This window comes from Rana temporaria, chromosome 4, assembly GCF_905171775.1.
Source record: "Rana temporaria chromosome 4, aRanTem1.1, whole genome shotgun sequence".
In the NCBI taxonomy this organism is placed as follows: domain Eukaryota; kingdom Metazoa; phylum Chordata; class Amphibia; order Anura; family Ranidae; genus Rana; species Rana temporaria.
This window is the reverse complement of record NC_053492.1, coordinates 98,880,567-98,905,122: the sequence shown is the minus strand read 5'-3', so window position 1 is coordinate 98,905,122 and position 24,556 is coordinate 98,880,567. Positions and strand designations below refer to the sequence as shown.

Genomic DNA, 24,556 nt, shown 5'->3' with positions numbered 1-24,556 from the left:
AAAAAAAAGTGATATCAAATTAATTTGTAATTGTGATTCCCACTCTAAGCCCTATTCTAGCTACCCTGTAAATGAAAGACGTTTATACTTACCTATTCTGAGGGTGCTCCAGTTCATTTACATGATTGACTCCCAGCGCTGGCTTCAATGTAGGGAGGAGGGACATCTGACAATGTATGCCCCATAGTATTACGTCACCACCTAGACATTGCAGCTGTTGTTGGCAATCTCTCCTCTTCACTGAAGCAGGCCACTGGGGAGATCATGGACTAGATTGGAGCGCCTTCTGAATAGGTATGTATATACATCTTTCATATAGTTACATATTGTAGGTAAGGTTGAAAAAGGACACAAGTCCATCAAGTCCTATCTATGTGTGTGATTATGTATCAGTATGTCATTGTATACCCATGTATTTTGTGGTCATTGAGGTGCTTATCTAATAGTTTTTTTTTAACTATTTATGCTCCCCGCTGAAACCACCGCCTGTGGAAGGGAATTCCACATCCTTGCCTCTCTTACAGTAAATAACCCACTACGCAGTTTAAGTTTAAACCTAATTTCTTATAATTATAATGAGTGTTTTATTAAACTCCTTTCCATGGAAAAGTTGTATGCCTATTGTGGGGTCACCAGTGTGGTATTTGTAAATTTAAATCATATCCCCTCTCAAGCCTCTCTTCTCCAGAAAGTATAAGTTCAGTGCTCGCAACCTTTCTTCAAAACTAATAACCCCCAGTCCCTTTAATAGCTTTGTTTCCCTTCCCTGTACTCGCTCCATTTCTAGTACATCCTTCCTGAGAACCGGTGCCCAGAACTGGACAGAATACAGGTGAGGCCAGGTCTTGTAGAGTGGGAGAATTATTGCTTTATCTCTTAAGTTAATCCCCCTTTTAATGCATGCCAATATTCTGTTTGATTTGTTAGCAGCAGCTTGGCATTGCATGCCATTGCTAAGCCTATCATCCACTAGGACCCCCAGGTCTTTTTCCATTCTTGATTTCCCCAGAGGTTCTCCCCAGTGAGTAGATTGCATTCATATTGTTGCCACCCAAGTGCATTATTTAAAAAATGTCCACATTAATCCTTGATTGCCATGTAGTTTCCCACCCCATTAATTTGTTCAGATCTTCTTGCAAGGTTTCCACATCCACGTTATTGCCCTGCTTAGGTTAGTATCGTCTGCAAATAGAGATTGAACTGTTTATCCCATCCTCCAGGTCATTTAAATTAATAGGATTGGTCCCAGCACAGAACCCTGGGCAAACCCACTACCCACCCCTAACCATCCAGAGTACTCCCAATGTATATCTGCCCACTGAACTCGCCCTTATAGCCAGTTTTCAATCTATGTACTCACCCTATGGTCTATGCCAACAGTACAGTAAATGTTTATAGGGAACTTTCTCAAATGCTTTTGCAAAATCCAGATTCACCTTACGGGCCTTCCTTTATCTAGATGGCAGCTCACCTCCTCATAGAAGGTTAATAGATTGGTTATTTATGAATCCATGCTGATTACTGCTAATGATACCGTTCTCATTACTAAAATCTTGTATATAGTCCTCCAAGAGTTTACATACTATTGATATTAAGCAAACTGGTCTGTAATTCTCAGGGATGTATTTTGTCCCTTTTGTCCCTTTTTGTAAAGCGGAGCTGCACCCTAAAGTGGAACTTCCACTCATCGGAACCCTCCCCCCCTTCGGTGTTACATTTTGCACCCTTCAGGGGGAGTGGGGGTGCAGATACCTGTTTAAGACAGGTATTTGCACCCACTTTTGGGAATATACTCTGCGGGGACCTGCTGGCAGTACGCCACTTCCTGCCCCCCCATTGTGTTCTGGGAAACACACAGCTCCCAGAACACAGCAGGGACCTGTGAAGATGGCGCAGCGTAACTCACGCATGCACAATAGGGAACCAGGCAGTGAAGCCGCAATGCTTTACTTCCTGATTCCCTCACCGAGGATGGCGGTGGGGGCAGCCAAGAGACAAGTGATTGCTTGTCTTCTGCTGCCGACGTCGCTGGACTCCAGGACAGGTAAGTGTCCTAGTATTAAAAGTCAGCAGCTGCAGTATTTGTAGCTGCTGGCTTTTAATATATTTTTTTTTTTTTTTTACAGTGGAGCTCCGCTTTAATATTGGTGCTACATTGGCTTTTCTCCAATCAGCTGGTACCATTCCAGTCAGTGGACTGTCAGCAAAAATTAGGAACAATGGTCTGGCAATTACTTGACTGAGTTCCCTAAGGACCCAGGGTCAATAGTATAGGGTTTAAAGAAGGGGTGGGAGCAGGTTTAAGTATAGAAAGTATTTGACTTTACTTCTCTTTTAAGTTATATAAGCTAAACAACTTTGAATATTCTCCCCAAAAATAAACACCCTCTATATGAAGAAAAAACTGTAGTTTTTTTTTTAAGGACATTTTATCTAAGCAGTTGAATATTTCAGCCTTGATAAATTGGTAATTTTGTGTCTGCTGATTGTTTACCATGTTTGAAATATGTGAATCATGTGGGCAAACTGGTTAGCATGGACAAAGATCTCCAGGCAAACATACTGTACTTAACACTGTTTTTACTTTGAAAATCATAAGATAATTTTTTTATCCTGGCTATATTTATTTTAAATATGCCACATATCAGTTTTACACACACACGCTGACAGCTTAAATCAGGTTTGCAATGAGGCACCATTAGTAGACAGTGTTACTAGGGTCTGCTTAGGAGGCTGTGGTTGGATTTTTGGACCTGCAGACAAATATTACAGCCAATTTAGACAAACAATCCACGGTCACAGGAGGAAAACTGGAGTACCCAGATGAAAGGCATCCACTACTTGTGTATTCCTGTCAGTTATTCCCACTGCCAGGGATCACTGTAAGAAAAAAGTTCACTTCAATGATTAGCACAATCTGAACCCTTACGGGAGCATTGACCACTAAACATGTCCGTTTATATCAAGATAATCTCTCCACTTAGATGTTGGAGGAGGCCTTCATACCACTCTGCAGACAACCCTATACAGTACAGGTCACAATCTTTTCCTTTTCTAAGCAGTTACGTGTCCAAGCGGTCCTGGCAAAACTTTTAGGGATTGAGAACAGCCAGATTCTAGGTATACAAGAGGAGCGATCCTGCATGAACCTCACAGACCTCATTTGAAAGATCATTCCACTTTATTAGTTGAAGTTGAAAGCTTAATGGAACTAGGTTAGATGTAAAACATGATTGTAATGTTCTACTTTCTGGCTGCTTGACAGAAAAGGAGTGTGCTTGAGATTCTTGAACAGCAGTGATCATTAATCTCTGGCAAAATAATCATAGCATGTGCACAACAAATATCAAGGACTAGCTGAGAAATGCTATACAAAACTACATATGTAACAGATGGAGCACAGCTAAGTTCTCCCAAGTCCATGGACTAGCCCTCAATTTACAGCTTTACAGCTAAGAACTGATTAATTTTGCTACTGTGTATAATTACATTGCACCAATCAAGAGGTGCCTGGTAAATGGTGTGCAGAAATCTGTTGTCGGTGACAGACTCTCCTTCTCAAATGAAGGAAAAAGTGAAAAATAGCAAACTGTTAAACTGCAGTTCTGGCACTTCATTCTTTTAAAGGGTTAGCATCTTTTAAAGGGTTAGCATTTTAAATAATATGTACAATTTGCTTTAGTTTCTTTTTATGCTTCTTCCTTTCCCCAGGAGCTGTAATTTCAGATTCCAACTGCAGATGTTTTTACATATACATATCTTCTGTGCAGATGTGTCTTTTGTGTTCCTAAAGGGGTCAAAATCTTCCATAACATGTTTACTTCGACTGGAAATTTCTTCAATAGGATATTGACTTCTGAGAAGTCTTAAATATTTTTTTTAGGATGGGGCTTCCTAATTGTTTTCAGAGCAATTTGACATAGATGTGTGAATATTTCTATGTTGAAAACTAGACTGCTATCATAATTGAAATTTAATTTAAATTGACTCTGTTACTTTAATAACACGAAAGAAGGTACTGTCAGGTGCAGGAACTTCCTTATAGTATCCAATCCCCCAACACACACATCTCTATTGGACAGTGAGGCTGTACATCATTGTGATAGGCCCAGAGAAATGTATGGTTGTCAAAAGGGAGTTGGTACAGGAACTGGAATTGTGGAGTGTTGCCCAACCGGGACTGTTCCACATTCTGTCAGAGTTAAAGTTTACTCAGTAATAGCCAGACCAAACAATCTGAGCCAATGTCTCAGTGCTTTATTGGTTAGCAAGGAAACCATTGAAAATATGCTATTGAAATAATAAAATCAGAGGCTTCGGGCACAAACATTTGAAAAGTATGTTAACATAACTTGTTATGCAAGAGAAGACACTGCTTTAAGCTGCTGAAGTATCAATCTTGGTATCAATCTTGGTACTGCTGTACTTCACTCTTTTGGATCACCTTTTCTGGGGTAAAGAGTACAATCAGAATTAAAAGGGTTCTAAACCCTTACATATACTCATTGATTTGACTAGCCTCCGGTGATACACAGCAACAAATCCTTCTATATAGGTTGTACCCATTTATCTACAGCTCCCTCTCTTTTACAACCTCCTAAAGCACACATTTTGCAAAGTATTTTTGAACTTCAGAAAGCAGGGTCAGGGATAAGATATCACACACTGCACAGCATAGACAGGAGAACTGAGTGTAATATGAGACCTGAGTGGAAGGAATGGACACTCCCCCCTCTACACAGTCTCATAGGAAAGCATGCATAGCTGAGGCTGTCAATTACCTGCTGTGTGCTAGAGGGGGGGGGGGGGTTGAGCCATCTTCTGGGATTGCCTTGTGTTGGCCTAGATCAGTGATGGCAAACCTTGGCACCCCAGATGTTTTGGAACTACATTTCCCATGATGCTCTACTACACTACAGCGTGCATGAGCATCATGGGAAATGTAGTTCCAAAACATCTGGGGTGCCAAGGTTCGCCATCACTGGCCTAGATGCTTGGAAGTGACTCATGCAAATAGCAGAGGAATAATAGAGCAGACAGAAATCACACTAGTTGCTTTGATATTAAAGTGGAGGTTCACCCAAAAGTTAATTTTTAACATTAGATTAATGCTCATTTTGTCAAGGGGAATCGGGTGTTTTTTTTAAATCGAAGCCGTACTTACCGTTTTAGAGAGCGATCTTCTCCGCCGCTTCCGGGTATGGGCTGCGGGACTGGGCGTTCCTATTTGATTGACAGGCTTCCGACAGTCGCATACATCGCGTCACGATTTTCCGAAAGTAGCCGAACGTCGGTGCGTTTTTAAAACTAACACGCAGTTATATTTATTTACATTAGGTTGCAGAGAGTAAAAGCAATTAAAAAAATAAAACAAAGTCAATCCTAGCCAGTCACACACTAACAAAATAGATGCAGGAACCTCACCTAGTGGTGGGCTAAGCTCAGACACTAACAAAACTAACTTCCGTACGGCCAGCCAACAGTCTAAGTAACTAAAAAAAGGCAGGTGGACAGGACAGTATACCCCAGCATGCCAGCATTGCATTTTTTCAAGAATTTGAGAGCATGCCACATTCTCTAGGCTTTGCTAAAACTTGCTCCCTCCATTGAATTCAATTCCAGCATGCCAAAATGCATCTATAGCATTTTTGACATGTTCAGCATACGTTTTGGAAGCCTCACAGAGTTCAGGTGCCCTTGTAAAAAAAATCTCAAAATCAGAAGTGGCATTTGGGCAGCATTTATTTTACAATGCCGGAACACAAAACTCATGTGAAACATGTTACATGGATTAACCCTATAGCTAAGCTGGTCCATGTTTGTCATGTTGCTACATTTCTAAGCACAAGTGTAGAGGCCTAAGCTTCATGTGCTGCAGGTTAGAGAGATAGCTTTGCTGCAGGCCTTCCCTTATATCTCTGCTGTAGCAGTAATTAGAGGTCAGTGGAAACAAATCAGAACCAAATATAATTGGATCAGGACCAAATATCAGTGACATAATACAAAGTAGAAACAAGACATGGCCTGGATTGGAGCCTTAACAGAAGCAGATCTTCTTCCGGGGGGGTTTCAAATATGGTTACTTATGTTTGTACTAGAATCGTGCTGCACAGCGCACTCCCAGCAGAGGGATCAGGCTCTCACCGAGAGCTCTGTGTCCCATACTAACGACTGGGAACTGGGAAGTGAAGTTCCAGGTGATTCCCAGTTCCCAATCACTTGATTGCTGTGATAGCCTTTGACTGGCTATCACACTGATCAGTTAATGTGCAGTCTGCCCCTGTGTTTTTCTCCTCTTGAATGGAGAGAAATATACAGGGTGGGCCATTTATATAGATCCACCCGGGTGGGCCATTTATATGGATACACCTTAGTAAAATGGGAATGGTTGGTGATATTAACTTCCTGTTTGTGGCACATTAGTATATGTAAGGGGGGAAACTTTTCAAGATGGGTGGTGACCATGGCGGCCATTTTGAAGTCGACCATTTTGAATCCAACTTTTGTTTTTGGTGTATCCATATAAAGGGCCCACCCTGTACATTGAATCTTTTTATCCTGCTAGAGGAGAAAAATGTAAACAAAAACAATTGCATGTTAAAAATAAATAGATTAAAAATAGTTAAAGAGTTTGATCTAGGTCACTGTCAAGATTAGGGTTAGGGTCAAGGTTAGAGTCAATGATCGAGGTCAGGATCAGAAGTCAGGATCGGTGTATTTTAGGTAGGATTAAAAGAGCATTTTTTTAATTAGTATCAGTGTCAGTGATAATATAGTTTAGGGAGGATAAAAAAGCAAAATGCACATTTTTGTTTCTGGGCCCTACCAGGGGTACAAACAACAAATATCATGAACATATATGGTATCAGTAACATAGAGAAAGTCTTTCAATGGGACATTAGTTCTGGTGATCCTGGTGACAACCAGGGATTCCTTCACTTTGGTGGGATTTTCTTTCACTTCCAGTTTTCCTGTTGGGACAGGATGTAAGGGGAAATCTCCCCAATTGGGACACAGATGTCAAGAAAAACCTAACAGGGGTAACTCTATCCAAAAAATATGGTTTTACCTTTAGTTCTAATTGGTGTTGGGAGAACTGTTCGGTCTGTGCATGAGTTTGGGTCGAACATTGGCTGTTCGCCCCCCGTTTGGGGAACACCTGAATTTTCAGGGTGTTTGGGGGGTGTTCGCCCTAACAAATGCCCTACAATGCACTGTGCTGGACACTGTAAACATGTCAGACCCTTATCTGAGCATGCAGCCTGGCAGGTCAGGAAAAGGGGGGGATGGGCGAGTCTCCCCTCTTGAACCATACCAGGCCACATGTCCTCAACATGGGGGGGTGCTTTGGGGCATGTTAATGGTGTCAAGGGTCTCTTCCACACAACTTTGGGCTGTGGTTGTGGGGGTCTGCAGGCAGGGGCCTTAATGGAATCTGGAAGCCCCTTTAGGTCAAAAACTGTCTCTGTGTTTTTATTACTTTTTGACACTTTTTGGGTGAATGGGTAGGGGTATTATGTACCCCATACTTCCAGATTCCAATAAGGCCCCTGCCTGCAGACCCCCACAACCACAATCCAGGGTGGTGGGGAAGAGACCCTTGTCACCGCATCAACATGCTTTAAAGCACCCACCTTGTGTTTTTATTACTTTTTGACACTTTTTCGGTGAATAAGTAGGGGTACTATGTACCCTGTACTCATTCACAAGGAGGAGGGGTCAAGATCTGGGAGCCCCCTTCTTAAAGAGGGCTTCCAGACTCTGATAAGCCCCCTGCCTGCAGACCCCCACAACCACAGTCCAGGGTGGTGGGGAAGAGACCCTTGTCACCATCAACATGCCCCAAAGCACCCGCGATTGCCCAGTAACTGAGCAGGGACGTGGAGCTCTGTGTGTGTAAACACAGAGCTCCATGTCCCGTGAGGGAGAGAGGAGACCGATCTGTGTCCCTTGTACATAGGAACACAAATCGGTCACCTTCCCCAGTCACCCCCCTACAGTTAGAACACTCAATAGGCTACACATTTAACCCCTTCCTCGCCCCCTAGTGGTTAACCCCTTCCCTGCCAGTCACATTTATACAGTAATCAATGCATATTTATAGCACTGTTCACTGTATAAATGTGAATGGTCCCAAAAATGTGTCAAAAGTGTCCGATGTGTCCGCTATAATGTTGCAGTTCCAAAAAAACCGCAGATCGCCGCCATTCCTAGTAAAAAATAAATTTAAAAAAAATCATTATGTCCCCTATTTTGTAGGCAAAAATATGTAGAATAATACGTATCGGCCTAAACTGAGAAAAATAATTTATTATAGCAAAAAGTAAAAAATATTGTGGGTTTTTTTTCAAAATTGACGCTCTTTTTTAATTTATAGCCCAAAAAATAAAAACCGCACAGGCGATCAAATACCACCAAAAGAAAGCTCTATTTGTGGGGAAAAAAAGGACGTCAATTTTGTTTGGGAGCCACGTCGCACGACCGCGCAATTGTCAGTTAAAGCGACGCAGTGCCGGAAGCTAAAATCTCGTCTGGGCAGGAAGGGGCTGTATGTGCACAGTAGGCAAGTGGTTAAAGGAAGTTTTCATTTTTATTGTTGAATTTTAGGCATCATTGAAATCACTGCTCCTTTAAAAACAATTGTTATTACATTTTTTATTTGCATCGATATGTGTCCCCCATGGCAGTACCTGGACCCCTATACCCCTTTTATGGCCAACTATTTGCATATAAGCCTTCAAAATTGAACTTTAAAATTTTGAAGTTCGGCTCCTATAGACCTTAATAGGGTTCATTGTTTGGGTCAGAACTTTTTCTCTGTTCAGGAGTTCAGATGTGAACTGCACCGGGGGTTGTTCGACCTTTCTCTAGTTCTAATATAATCTCAATGATTTCAATGAGAGGAAATAGGCATGCAGTCTAATCTGGAGAGACTCACAGGGGGTTATTTACTAAAGGCAAATCCATTTTGCACTGCAAGTGCACTTGAAAGTGCACTGAAAGTGCACTTGGAAGTGCAGTTGCTGTAGATCCGAGGGGGACATGCAAGGAAGATTGAAAAAAAACACAGTTTTAGTTGGCACGTGATTGGATGATAAAATCATTAGAGCTTCCCCTCATTTCAGATCTACAGTGACTACACCTCCAAATTCACTTCCAGTGGATTTGCCTTTCGTAAATAACCCCCATAGTATCATAAAACACAATTAACTGCATTCCTGAAATTCTGTGAATCAAAAATGATTCTCCTCATTAAATATTTAATGCTTTTGTACCTGCCATAAGATACTGTTTCTGTGATAAATCATCATATAGACAAAGGTACGTTTTTCCTTAAATGCTGGGTTGTTTTATTATTTGCTTACCCCTACAAGTCCACAAATAAGCCAGATTAACCAGAATGTTGGTTCAGAAATCGTAAATGGTTTTGTATTTCCATATATAGAGTGGTATTAAATACTTGCATGTTTATCGCCTAGATTTCAAAGACTGGTTATGAAGGCTTCTTATTTCATCTTTTCATTGCTAAATTAGTTAATAAATTATTGTAGAAAAATTTAGTTGCAACAATACAGAACAGCTTGTCAGAAGAAGAATTTATATGCAGCAATTTGTGGAAAGCCTTTAAAAGGAAAGTATAGACTTTCTTTATAGGCAAAATATATTCCTTCATAAAAGTGTAGATAGTGTGCAATAAAATTGCTACAGTGCAAATATGAAACAAATTAAAGACTGTATAAATTTGCATGCATAAAGATTTTTTACAGATTTAGCAGAGTCGCAAATTTTCTATATTTCATGTTATATCTTCTAAATTGTCCTGTCCTTGAAAATGATTTTTTTTATAAAAAAAAATTGTACATGAATATATAGTAAATAACCTTCAAATTCACTATGTTCTCCCTTACATTAGCAAGTTGTTACTTATGATTGAAAAAAAAGAAATGTAAAATCCATAAACATGTTAGAAGCATATTTCTAGTAAAATAATGTTAGGTATTATGAAACAACTCTGGCGCTAAAAGTTAAGCTAAAAAGCTCACTGAAAATGATGCTCACCTCTCCTATTGCCTGTGCTGTTGAGCTTCTTGGTAATATAAAAAATGTCCCTCTCAAGAAACCATCACTTTTAGGAATGACGATTACCTGTTCCACTGTTGCACTCTTATGGTTCTTCCCTGTAATCCACACACCCACAGGAAACAGTAGTGGCATAGGGGTTAGCTGGTCAAAACACTGTGCTCAGCAGGGACCAGCAACCGGACACTACCAAAAGTTGTTTTTGAAGATTCATAAAGTGGTTCTAAAGTGTAGAGGATTTTTACTTGAATTTTTTCTCTGCATTAAGAGAATTGGAAGGGGGAGGGGGGCGGTAGGCCGAGCTGTTGACACACACACACAGAGGGCTAGGGAGCAAGCCCTTTCATTTGCCCCCCATAGCAAGTAGCTTGTCTTGGTGACATACACAGAGGGAGGAGCCAAGATCGCTGGCAGGGGGCCCAGAAGAAGAGGTAAGGCGCAAAAAAACTCTGTGCAATACCATTTTAATTTTAGCATCAGAATCTCTTTAAAGAAGAAGTGAAGCCAAAGCTATTTTGGCTATACTTTTGCTATGGATCACAGGGGTGCAGTTAGTTCTGCACTCCTGTGACCCATTTTCAGCTGAAGCTCTCTGTCGGCTGACACCACAGAGCCAGTCAGGCTCTCGAAAGATCCCGACCATATGTTCGGAATCCACCCAGAATCCTGGACAGGGTTCAGAACAGAGAGCAGGTGACTGACAGTCCTCACAGAATACTGAGAATTGAGCGGTCGGCGGTCTTTGATTGGTTCCCAGTGTAGAGCCGGTAGGAAACAGATGCAGAATCGGATTGATGCTGCCTCCACCGAGGTGTGTATATATTTTTTATTTAATAAATCACAAACTTCTCTTTAAAATTTATTGGGAGAAATGTGAAATTAAGGGAATATCCAAGGCAGCAATGTGCTATGGTGCTGTCAAATGATTTGTCATCTGAAACACTATGGGGAGGGGGGGTATTTACTAAAACTGGAGCGTGCAAAATGTGAAAACCAATCAGCTCCCAGGTTTTAATGTCAAAGCTTGATTGAACAAGCTGAAGTTTGAAGCTGATTACCTTCCACAGCTGCACCAGATTCTGAGTGCTTCCGTTTTAATAAATCTCCCCCTATGTAATCCAGGGCAGGGACTGCACATCTAGGACGAGTGGGTCTGCTTTCAGCATGTGCTGTCTCTCTTCCTCTCTCTTTCCATCTCTCCCTTTTTTCTGATTAAAGTGTTAAAAATCAGATTTAGCTATAAAATGCAGGTTTGAATCTAACTGTTCTGGAATCAGGACGACTGAGTGCTTGAACTTCAAGCTTAAAGGTGCTTTTGAAAATGCTAATGATTGCTGAAATGTGTCAGTCTCTGTTGCCCTGAGGGGCCCCTAGTAAAACTTGGAGTGAATAAGGAATGGATAAGGATGAATGAATAAAGATGAAAGTAATAGAAAGTCGTAGAAACTGTTCCAAATATTTTTTCACAACAAAATTGTTTTATCATTATTGTGGAAGGATGGTTACTCTGAGGCCTCGTACACATGGCCGTTTTCCTCGACAGAATCCATCAAGAAACTTGGTCGCAGAGCTTTTTTGCCGAGGAAAACGGTTGTGTGTATGTTTTTCATCGAGGAAACTGTCGAGGAACTCGACGAGAAAAAAAGAGGACAAGTTCTCTTTTTCCTCGACGGGAGTCTCAATTTCCTCGACGGGAGTCTCAATTTCCTTGTCGTGTTCCTCGTCGGGCTGGTTTTCGACGAGAAACACGTTTGTGTGTATGCTTAGAAACCTGCTCATGCTCAGAATAAAGTATGAGACGGGAGCGCACCTTTGGTAAAAGTAGCGTTTGTAATTGAGATAGCACATTTGTCACGCTGTAACAGTCTGAAAAGTGCAAAGTGGAATCAAACTTCCCCTGCCGTTGTATGTGTTGTACGTCACCGGGTTTGAGAACGAGGAGATTTTGTCTTGACAGTGTGTACGCAAAGAAAGCTTGTCAAGTTTCTCCACAAGCCTGACAAGGAACTCGTCGAGGAAAACGATGTTTAATTTATGACGAGTTCCTCAGTCGTGTGTACGAGGCCTGTGTTTTAATCCTATGTGAACTGTGGTTAGTAGCCAAACCAATCCATACAGCTTGGATCTCTCATCCTTGGCTCTCTCATCCTTTCACTCCATACAAGCTAAGTTTAATTGAAGGCTGCGTACAACGTATGTGTACTGTCTTATGGATACATCAAGCTTTTTCTGTGTGAGTGACAGTAAGGAGCCTTGAGTGTGTGTTTGTTTTGGGACATTTCTCCACTACAACATATCCATCACATAACCATCAGATAAGCAAAGAAATTGTAGGATCACAAGGGTGTGAAATGAGGAGAATACCAAAGCTAGAGACACAGACATTAATAAAAAGCTAATAGCAGTCTTACCACTTCCCTACTCTATCCATCGCTAAAAAATAGTCAATATATTGGGCTGTAATTTTCAGTTTTGACTGGAGTATCAATGAAAAGGACCTCTATAAGTCTGCATCTCAAGATTACCTATGTACAGTATATATTATTGTACAATAAGTTTAAAAGGCTAAAAATAAAACCTATGTGGCTCACGGTCAAAGTTAAAAAAGCTATAAACAATAAGAAAGTAGCTTTTAAAAAATATAAAAATGAAGGAACACTAGTGTTGTTTAAATGTTACAAAGAATATAACAGGATATGCAAAAAGGAAATCAAGGATGCAAAAATTCAAAACGAACGACAGATTGCAAAAGATAGTAGGACAAACCCCAAAAAATTCTTTAAATATATTAATAGTAAAAAGGTGAAGTCTGAGCATGTAGGCCCCTTACAAAATAATCTAGAGTGGGTGACTGGGGACAAAGAGAAGGCAAATTTACTAAATGTTTTCTTCAGCTCTGTGTATACAATGGAGCATGGGGGAGCTCATGTCCAAAATGGGGGTGGGAGTGACACAGCCCCAAATCCACAATGGCTCAAAAGTGATATGGTCCAGAAATATTTAGACAGAATAAAGGTGGATAAAGCACCTGGACCTGATGGCATCCATCCACGGATCCTAGGTGAGTTGAGCTCTGTCATTTCAAAGCCACTGTATCTAATATTTAGGGACTCATTAAAGACAGGAATAGTACCACTGGATTGGCGCAGGGCCAATGTGGTGCCCATATTTAAAAAGGGAACAAAGTCTTTACCAAGTAACTATAGACCTGTTAGTTTAACTTCTATAGTTGGGAAGATACTGGAACGTTTAATAAAAGACCACATGGATGAGTTCTTGCTGGAAAAAAACTATTTAAGCAGCAGACAACATGGATTCATGAAAGACAGAAGTTGTCAGACAAACCTGATTTCCTTTTATGAAGAGGTAAGTAAAACCCTGGACAGAGGCGTGGCTGTGGACGTGATATATTTGGATTTTGCAAAAGCGTTCGATACAGTTCCGCACACACGGCTCATGTGTAAGGTAAGGTCTACAGGATTGGATATATCAGTTTGTAAATGGATAGAAAACTGGCTGAAAGACAGAATTCAGAGAGTCGTGGTTAATGATTCTTACTCTGAATGGTCCAATGTTATGAGTGGTGTACCCCAAGGTTCAGTGCTGGGACCCTTACTTTTCAATATATTTATAAATGATATTGGGTCTGAGATCAAAAGTAACATTTCTGTCTTTGCAGATGACACCAAGCTATGCAGTGGAATAACGTCCTTGCAGGATGTCTCCAATTTACAAGCCGACCTCAATGCTCTGTCTGATTGGGCGACTGAGTGGCAGATGAGGTTTAATGTAGATAAATGTAAAGTTATGCACTTGGGGGCTAAGAATATGCATGCCTCATACATACTAGGGGGAGTACAACTGGGGGGGTCTGTAGTGGAGAAGGATCTGGGGGTTTTAGTTGATCATAAGCTCAATAATGGCATGCAATGCCAAGCTGCGGTTTCCAAAGCGAGCAAAGTCCTTTCTTGTATTAAGAGAGGTATGGACTCCAGAGACAGAGATATAATTTTGCCCCTGTACAAATCATTAGTAAGACCTCATCTGGAATATGCAGTTCAGTTTTGGGCACCAGTTCTCAAAAAGGATATAGGAGAACTGGAGAAAGTGCAGAGAAGAGCAACCAAACTGATAAGAGGCATGGAGGAGCTCAGCTATGAGGAAAGATTAGAGGAACTAAATTTATTCACTCTTGAGAAGAGGAGAATAAGGGGGGATATGATCAACATGTACAAATATATAAGAGGTCCATACAGTGAACTTGGTGTTGAGTTATTCACTTTACGGTCATCACTGAGGACAAGGGGGCACTCTTTACGTCTAGAGGAAAAGAGATTTCACCTCCAAATACGGAAAGGTTTTTTCACAGTAAGAGCTGTGAAAATGTGGAACAGACTCCCTCCAGAGGTGGTTCTGGCCAGCTCAGTAGATTGCTTTAAGAAAGGTCTGGATTCTTTCCTAAATGTACAGAATATAACTGAGTACTAAGATTTGTAGGTATAGTTGATCCAAGGTAAATCCGATTGCCTCTCGGGGGATCAGGAAGGAATTTTTTCCCCTGCTGTAGCAAATTGGATCATGCTCCGCTGGGGTTTTTTGCCTTCCTCTGGATCAACTGTGGGTATGGAGTTGGGTGTATAGGATTTTACTGTGTTTTTTTATTTTGTTTTTTGTGGTTGAACTGGATGGACTTGTGTCCTTTTTCAACCAGACTAACTATGTAACTATGTAACTATGTAACTATGTAACTATGTAAATTATTCAAATATTTACATTTCTGTACAGCCTATAATTATACATTAGCTCCCTTTGTAGGCTAAAAAAGGCAACAAAATAAGAATTATTCAGATTCATTTGTGGTAATACTTTATAGAAATTCAACTGTGTGATGGAAAATACCACCTCTCTCTCTTTGTCAGCATAATTTAAAACACTGTATGTTATGTGATAAAAAATGCAACATGCAAAAATGAAAAAATAAATAAACTCAAAATGAATCACAGGAAAATGCTTGCATGACATACATTGACAAAATACCCTTTGTAAATAGTGATGAATAAATATTGTATTTTTAAAGAAATACAAAAACAGATGAATAGTTAATAAAGTGTATTTCTAGAAATGGGGACAACATTTAAAAAGCCGATCTGTGCTACTGTGCCTTCAAGGAATAGAGATGAATCCAGGATTGAAAACAAGGTAGCAAAACAAAAAGCTTGTGCACATGATCCACAATTCAGAATCATGTATTCAAAGAATTTGTGGGACAACATAAATAAAAAATCAATGAATATCCAGAATCATCAATAATATCAAAATTTACATGAAGAGAGGCAGGAAAAACCAACAAGACAATTCACGTCAAGGATTTCCAATGCAAACTACCATGTGTGGAAAAGTTGGTGAGACAAGAAGAGTCAATGCTTTCTGCAAGGCTCCAAACCTCAAAGATGTAGCCTCTGATGCATCTGTGAAAAAGAGGAATGCCGCATACACACGATCTGAATTTCCGATGGAAAAAGTCCAACTGATCCATCAGAGAAATTCTATCGTTGGATTTCCGATGTACTTTTGGTCGGGCAAAAGCCAGATTATGTGTACGCGGCAGAAGAGTCTTGGTTAAACCTTAATGATTTTTTTATTTGGGTTGGAGCCTTGCAAAATGTGTTAACTTTCAGTTCTCTCATCCCAAGCTGCCTTTTCCTCAATTTTCCTCATATGGTAAATTCCAAGAGCAAAATCTGTTTTGCAGGCTGACTTCCATTTGCTCTTGCCATTTTTAGATTTATGTTGGACAAAAGCTCAGGAATTATACCTCTGTATTGTGTTTTGAATACACTTGTACTTTACTGTACTATAAAACTATAAACAAATGTAAGAAGAAATAGTGTACTTGTCTTTAGTGCAAATTAAAAACTCTATTTATGGTTAAACAGAAATCTCATTAAATCCTATCTAAAGGAATGGTTAAAATCAGGTCAGGTTTTTTTTTCCCACATGTGTCCTATTGGGGTGATTTCTTTCCCTTCCTGTCCCATAGATACAGCAGGAAGAAAAATAAAAACTCTCTAAACTGAGGGAAATGCTCTTTTAGACAGCTGTCACCACAACATGTATACCTATTGGAAAACTTTGCTCTGTTCTTCTGGTGACAACTCAACAATTTGGACATTTTCTTACTTTCTGTCCCTGTGACAGTAGTCATTAGGACACATCTCAACATCCTCAGCTGGGTCTCAGACAGCAGTAAATAACTTATTAGAGTAGCTAAGCCTTCCCTATTCTGTAAGTACAAAAACATGTTGGCTTTAGATACATTTAGGTTAATATTTATGTGAATATGACACTCACAGGTAGCTAATGAATCACTGAAAATGAAAAAACCCATGTGCCAGAATGATTCACCAGCATATTTGGCAAATGTTTAAGCCATTAAATAGTGTATTCCCCTAAGTGTGTAAATGTATGCAGCTTAAATTCTTGTGTCAAGGCTGCCAACCTAAGAATTGACAGAACGACTAACATTTTTACAGAAATGTCACTATAACCTCATTGGTCACTGATTTTCCAACTCTGTTATAGAGATTTCTCCCTCTTCCTATTTATTTTTACTAAAAAACTGGGACAGTGTGTTAGAGCCAGCACTATTTTTAACATATGATAAAACATGGGAGGGGGGTTCAATAAAGCTGCTTTGACACTTTTCTGGAGTTAATTGATCTTGTTAATGTGTTGCTCTTATTTAAAGAAATATCTGTGAAAGCTTTGGTTTTGACAGTGACTCATGTGCCAAATTCAGGCAGTTCTAATTCTCACTGCTTCTACATTGTGGCTCAATGCCTACACTAAATTAAAAATAAAACACAGTTTGTATCTCATGAAAGTGGACCTTATTAAGACCAGCTCTTTTTTTGGCATGCAGAGAGAAAGTGAGAGAAAGGTACCCAAATATATTTGTATACATATATTTGTGTTCAACTCTATTCTAGACAGACCTTCATCTAAACTGTTATAAAAATAAAAGTGTATGCTTATAAAATAAAAAATAACGGGTGTGTTCTAAAAACAAATATTATTAATTACTGTCATGTATTTATATTTTTAGGATGTTAATTGGACAAACAATTTTTAATATTAGGTATAGTTTTGGGGGTATGCTTACTTAGGTTCTTGAACATGCAAGGGATTGGCTTCAAACATCATATTAGTAAGATCTGTCATTGTACGTTCACGGTAATCAGCAGTAATGAAGACATACTAGTTTAGTCTAATGGTTAGTGTTTCTGTCTCCAGTACTGTATATGCTGCTGTAAATTGAAGACTGTAAAACCTTTCATTTTCCAAAAAAGTGCTGATATTGTTTAAAACAAATGTTAAAACTCTGAACTTGTTTATGTTAAATATTGCAAACATGTTCATCTCCATCACATGAACCACTAAACCATGATTAAGTAAAAAACAAATGGAGTGCAGTGCAGAAACCACTTTCTATTTCTATGGTTCTAAATATGTAGGAGTCACATAAGTTATTACATTTTTGCACCATACAATTGAAAAAAATGCAATAATAAAAAGACAGAACAATCAAGTCAAAAAAACACCTATGGAATCAAACCCATAACACTTTTTTTTCAAAATCTGTCTGCACCCGTCTTTATGAATTCCAAAGATTGGGTTTTCAAGGATGTGCTAAATTATTACTCTCCCTGATTGCCACATTCACCAAATGATATACAGTACAGCCTCATATTCAGGCACATCAGTCCTGATCAGGAAAATCAGAGTATATGCTGAAGTTTTATTGTATATTTTTTCGGAGTCATTGGGGGTTATTTACGAAAGGCAAATCCAATTTGCACTACAATTGCACTTGAAAGTGCACTGTAACCGGATGGACACACCCTTCTCTCTTCTTTCTTCTCCTGTTTCTTCTTTCTTCTATCTCTAGTGCCTTGCCCTTGTGGATTCTCTGAATTCCCCCCCCCATCTCCCCTTTTTTTTTTTTTTTAAAACCTAGACCTTTTCTGTAGTGTTGGGGACTAAGGGCTCCCCTACCGGGGACATTTAGGTTTAATATATGCTGAAGGTATCTTACTTGTTATGATTTTGAGCTGCCCCGATCCTCTAGTTGTGAGTTTACTCGAACCTGAATCCTACGAAGTGACTCAGCTATCTTAACTATCTGTAAAATGTGTTGTCTGATGGAGAATTTGGGCTCCGAGGGACTTCAATATCTAAATATTGGTCATTGATTGGCCTTCAGTATTAGTTATGTTATGTAGAGGGGCCGCAATCCAGGATCCATCCCTCAATTTGGGTCAATAATGGTTCTATATTTAGTATAGCAAGCATTTGTTGTACTGTGATATTGTCTATATGCTTGGATGCCTGCTCATATGTTACCCAGTATCATTTTCCCTCTTACTTTTGTTTGTTATGATTGAATTTTTTTTTTTTTTATTATTTTTTTTTTTTATATTTTTTTTTCTCTGTTTGTTTTCCCCCTTTTTTTGTTTTACTTTCCTTTCCCCTTTTTTTTTTTTTTTATGACTTACTATGTGCAGAGCATGCGAGGATTGTTCGCTGCTCTCTGTGTTGACGCATATAATCTTTACTTGAAAAACAAATAAAAATCATTGAAACAGAAAGTGCACTGTAAGTGCAGTTGCTGTAAATCTGAGGGGTAGATCTGAAGTGCAGTTTCAATGCACTTGCAGTGCAGTGCAGTGCAAAGTGGATTTTTCTTTAGTAAATAACCTTCACTGTGTTGTTATTTTTTTGTGTGCTGTATATAGTACTTATAACATTAGCATTAGAAATCAAGCACATGTTAGAACCACGCCAAATTTTACAAACTGAAACTATTGAAAATGTTGCTAAAAAAAGATGAGATGATAGATGATAGTAATGAGAGGGGTAATGGTATGTTACATAGCCCTTTTATATAGTTTTGTCTAACTATAAAAGAAACAATTACCGTATTTATTCGAGTATAACGCGCAAAATTTTATACCCAAAAAAAAGATCAAAGTTTGGGTGCGCGTTATACTCGAGGACTTTGTCCCCCCCGCCTCTACCGCCGCCGCATACGCCGCTGCTACCGCCGCCGCCACCGAAGCCACCAACGCCGCTACAACGTTAACCACGCGGCGCAGGGGAACATTAGACAGCTTTCGTTTGAATAGCTGTTTTCCCTGCCGCGCGTAGACACTCCCCCTTGGACGGATCTGTCCAATCGCGAGCAAGGGGGAGTGTCTATGCGTGGCAGGGAAAACAGCTGTTCAAACGAACGCTGTCTGTAATGTTCCTGCGCGCCGCGTGATTAAAGGTAAGGGCACATGGCTGGACATACGGGGGCATGGCTGGACATACAAGGGGCATGGCTGGACATACAGGGCACATGGCTGGACATACAAGGGGCATGGCTGGACATACAGGGGGCATGGCTGGACATACAGGGGGCATGGCTGGACATACAGGGGGCATGGCTGGACATACAAGGGGCATGGCTGGACATGCAGGGGGCATGGCTGGACATACAAGGGGCATGGCTGGACATACAAGGGGCATGGCTGGACATAAAGGGGGCATTGCTGGACATAAATGATTTTTGGCAATTACAATGATTTTATACCGATTTTTAATTGAAAATTAGGGGTGCGCGTTATACACGGGTGCGCGTTATACTCGAATAAATACGGTACTTGGCATACTCACACTTTAATAAAAGCAAATTCAGGGTTCTATTTTAATAAAATAACTTACAGGTTAAAGAGACTGTTTATTGAGGTTGTTCTGGTGTTTCTGTAATTGCTTCTAACTAAAGACCTAATCCAAAAAGCTTTCTTAAAACACAGATTTTACAGAAAATGTTGCAAAGCATTTGATTTTCAAAAAAAAAGTATTTTGCGATGACTTGAAGTAAAAAATCTCCTACTGATATTAAAAGACATAAATGAGGTAAAGTGTTTACGAAGTCGGTTTGTCTGATCAAAACAGACCGATGGACTGTTTACATCGGACAAACAGTGATAATAAATTATAATCACTTGCAGAATTGTGCGATAGCGATTTGTGGGGATAGCAATTCGTCATAAAAAAATAAAAGTAATGACAGCAACAATTCTGCAACTGAGCAAATTTCAGTGATTTTGAGTTGATTACATTATTGAATAATTTTTATTATAATTATATTATTATTTGTTATAATTATTTATAATTATTTATTATATTATAATTTATGATTTTGTTTTTCAAACTTTTTCATACCCGGGATGCCTACTAGACTCTTGTTTGGACAGATTTAAGTGAGTTATTCATAAGGATTACAGGCCTACAATGTAAAACATCAAATTTCCTTGCAAAATAATGGTACCGCTTTCAGCACCTAAAATCTGAAAGGGAGGCCAGGGAGGTTAAGATAACTAACATGCCAAGCTCTTGCAATAGTTGACTGCAGAACCACCTACTGAGATTTTACACAAGTTTATACAATTTGATTGTTGCCCTCCATATTGTTTCATCACAAGTCTCAATTGTATCTTTGCCAAGTGCTTTGAACAGCTGATGTTTCTAAACAGTGCTTTGTCGGCTTTGATGTTACTAAATGATATTTGGCCCAACTTGGACATCCTGACACATTCTTATTAATTTACAATTTGTTTTGTAAGTTTGTGTCTAACATTCTGTTTTTATATTACTGATTGTCTTTCCAACTGAAAATCTTTGGCACTATTAATGGTTGTCCAGGATAGTACTGTACATCAAGCCTGAGAAATCTAAGAAAAGGTGCATTCACAATTGCGAATACACCCTGTTTGCGATTACATGAGAGAACCCCAGCGGGTGGTTCTTGCTGCAGCTGTGAGTGGGCAGCCCCATTAAAAGAAATGGGAGACTGCCAGAACCCACAGTTAATCATGCCCACTCGCTTGTATTCACTCATGCAAAGATCAAATGCAAGTGATTGACCCTGGACTTAGACTGCCTGCATCCAGGGCTGATCACTAGCATGTGATCACTGCTTGAGTGATTAAAAGGAAGTGGGCACAATTAGCTATGAGAGCCGACAGCCTACTATTGCTTTCAATAGGGTTGTCTACTTGCAGCTATGTGTGGGAATCCCAGCTAACGCTCTCACATTTAATCACAGGTAGGGTGTATTTACAGTTGTAAATGCCCCCTAATATTGGCTGGAAGAATCATCCAAAGTGCCAAACATTTTCTTGTAGTCCAGGTTGCCATTAATAATCCTCAGATCCTGGCATTTGAGGTTCGGAAAAAGCACTGATATTATCCGTGTCACTCTTTTACCAGGTCACTGTCCCCCAAACCCCAAGCAGTGATTTGGCAGCCTTTTAAGTCTTCAAGTCTCTTATATAAACACAGATCAGGTACTTTGGGATTTAGGTTTAAGGTGAACTGAGCTTCCTAAGAGAACAACTTCAACAACCATAGTGCTTTCCCTACAGAAGTCAGTGAGTGCTTGTTTTAAAGCTCATTTACTGCTTGTTAAGAATATGTAAATACCTGGACATAGATTGACTTTAAGATCACCTTTCAGCTGTATATTATGCCAAGTTTGTTACTTTTCTTATCCCTAAAATAATCTAGAGTTAATTCTTTAAATTATAAAGCATGACTTGGGGGTTGACTTACTAAAACTGGAGAGCTCAAAATCGAGTGCAGATTTTTTTCCAAGCTTAATTAAAGGGTCACTGAAGGATTTTTTTTTTTAGCTAAATAGCTTCCTTTACCTTACTGCAGTCCTGGTTTCATGTCCTCATTGTTCGGTTTTGCTCTGATATTGCTGTAATCCTTCTCTGTTCTGGACACTTCCTGGTTGTCTGTTCCTGATGACCACAGTACTGGGAGATTCTAGTTTAATTTTCCAAACCATCACTGCTCTATGGCTCTGTCTAGCACAGAGGCAGGATAACATGCAAGAACAAAACTAGATGCAAAAACTAAACTAGATGTAAAAACGAAACTAGATGCAAAAATGAAACTAGAGGTACATTATATGATTGATTTTTATCTATTTTTAATCAATTTTAAAAGGAATCAGTTAACTATTATGTCTCCATACCCTGTAAACAGTAATTTCAGCAAAAAAAAAATTCCTTTACAACTCCTTTAACCACTTGCTTACTGGGCACATATACCCCCCTCCTGCCCAGGTGAAATTTCAGCTTTCGGCACTGCGTCGCTTTAACTAACAATTGCGCGGTCGTGCAACGTGGCTCCCAAACAAAATTGACGTCCTTTTTTCCCCACAAATAGAGATTTCTTTTGGTGGTATTTGATCGCCTGTGCGGTTTTTATTTTTTGCGCTGTAAACAAAAAAGTGCGACAATTTTGAAAAAAATACAATATTTTTAACTTGTTGCTATAATAAATATCCCAATTTAAAAAAACAAAAACAATTTTTTTTCTCAGTTTAAGCCGATACATATTCTTCTACATATTTGTGGTAAAAAAAAAAAAAAATCGCAATAAGCGACTGGTTTGCGCAAATGTTATAGCGCCTACAAAATAAGGGACAGAATTATTATTTTTTATTATTTTTTTTTACTAGAAATGGCGGCAATCTGCGATTTTTATTGGGACTGCGACGTTATGGCGGACACATCGGACACTTTTGACACATTTTTGGCACCATTCACATTTATACTGCGATCAGTGCTACAAATATGCACTAATTACAGTATAAATGTGACTGGCATTGAAGGGGTTAACACTAGGGGGTGAGGAAGGGGTTAAATGTGTACCCTAATTAGTGTTCTAACTGTGGGGGAAGGGGGGTGACTGGGGGGGGGTGACCGATCTATGTCCCTATGGACAAGGGACACATATCAGTCTCCTCTCCAGAGACAGCACTGCTGTCTCTGTGTAAAACGGCAATGAGAGATGATCTCATATGTTTACATATGAGATCATCTCTCATTGGCCGCACAGATCGCATCGCAAACGGCCACTCTGATTGGCTGTTCGCGGCGATCTGTGATTGGCTGTGTCCAAGGGACACGGCCAGCACAGCAGTTCCCCGCTGCGCGCGCGGGGAACACGCAAAGGGGCGGACGTCAATTGACGTCCACTTGGATTTTGGGATCCGCGCTGTAGCAGTCATTTGACTATAGCGCGGGTCCCAAGAGGTTAAACAAGCTTATTGGCTACCATGCAAAACTGCACCAGATTTAAATCAATCCTATGGTTTAGACATTGAGAACTCTCTCTCTCTCTCTCTCTTTCTCTCTTTTTCTCTCTCTCTCTCTCATTCTCTCTCTTTCTTTCTTTCTTTCTCTCTCTCTCTCTCTCTCTCTCTCAAACATTTTATTCAAGCAGCACAAATCAGATCTTTGGGGCCCAGAACCTGCTGATGTCAGAATTACATAACAAAGCTATTACTATCAAGTTTTCCTAGGCAGTTTTTATTTTAATTTTCCTACGTGCCTCAAATGATAAAATACACTAGGCAAAATATGCAGAAAGGATAAATCTACATCCATAAGTTGTCCAGTCTATGCCTGTATTACCCAAAAAGGGCTTAGCCATGAAGAAACATAGCAGCATTCTTGGGAATGGTGGCAGGGTTGGGTCACAAAAAGTACCAAATTGCTCTTGGAGATCAATGGACAGGGGTGAGAGTAGTACATTTTTGCAGAGCCCTTACAGTGTGACCTATGCATCTTAATATGGAACATGAATCCGTAACAAAATATTTTCAAAAAGCCCAAATGTTCCAAAAACCTAACCAAAAATCTTGGAGTAAAAAATATATGTTCTTACTTCTCTTAGCTCTTCTCTTGTATCAATACCTCTAACAAAAATTAATAATGTATAGCTCACTCTCTGCTAGATTTTATTTAAAGGTCAGGACACTTAAAGCAAAGTGTCTCTGGGTGAAGAAAAAGTTCTGGTTTCAGAACCTGCATCAAAGTAGTCAGAAGTGTAAAAAATATCAATGTAAAGATGTCAAAGCTGTTATATAATGCTTTGCTTTGTATATGGATTTACAGTCTTTCAGTAAAATACATTCCTGTATAGACTTTGCAACTGATATGTTTCTGTCTAAAGTCTGTGGCCCAGATTCACGTAGGGAGCGTGTATTTGTGAGCGGGCGTAGCGTATCCTATTTAAGCTACGCCTCCGCAACTTTGACAGGCAAGTGCAGTATTCTCAAAGCAAAGTTGCGGCGGCGTAGCGTAAATAGGCCGGCGTAAGCCCGCCTAATTCAAATATGGAACATGTGGGTGTGTTTTATGTTAATTTATTGTGACCCCACTTAAATGGTGCTTTTTACGAACGGCGCATGCCGTCCGTGAAAGTATCCCAGTGCGCATGCTCCAAATTAACTTGCAAAAAGCCAATGCTTTCGACGTGAACAGCCCTATTCGCACAGCCCCATTCGCGAACGACTTACGCAAACAATGTAATCGACGGAAAATTCGACGCTGGCCCGACGTCCATACTTAAC

The 24,556-nt window shown here is 39.7% G+C and overlaps 1 protein-coding gene across 1 annotated transcript in view; it reads left to right on the top strand.

Moving 5' to 3' along the window:
• The window catches only part of SNTG2 (syntrophin gamma 2), a 625,709-nt gene that overhangs the window by 387,815 nt on the left and 213,338 nt on the right, over positions 1-24,556 (top strand).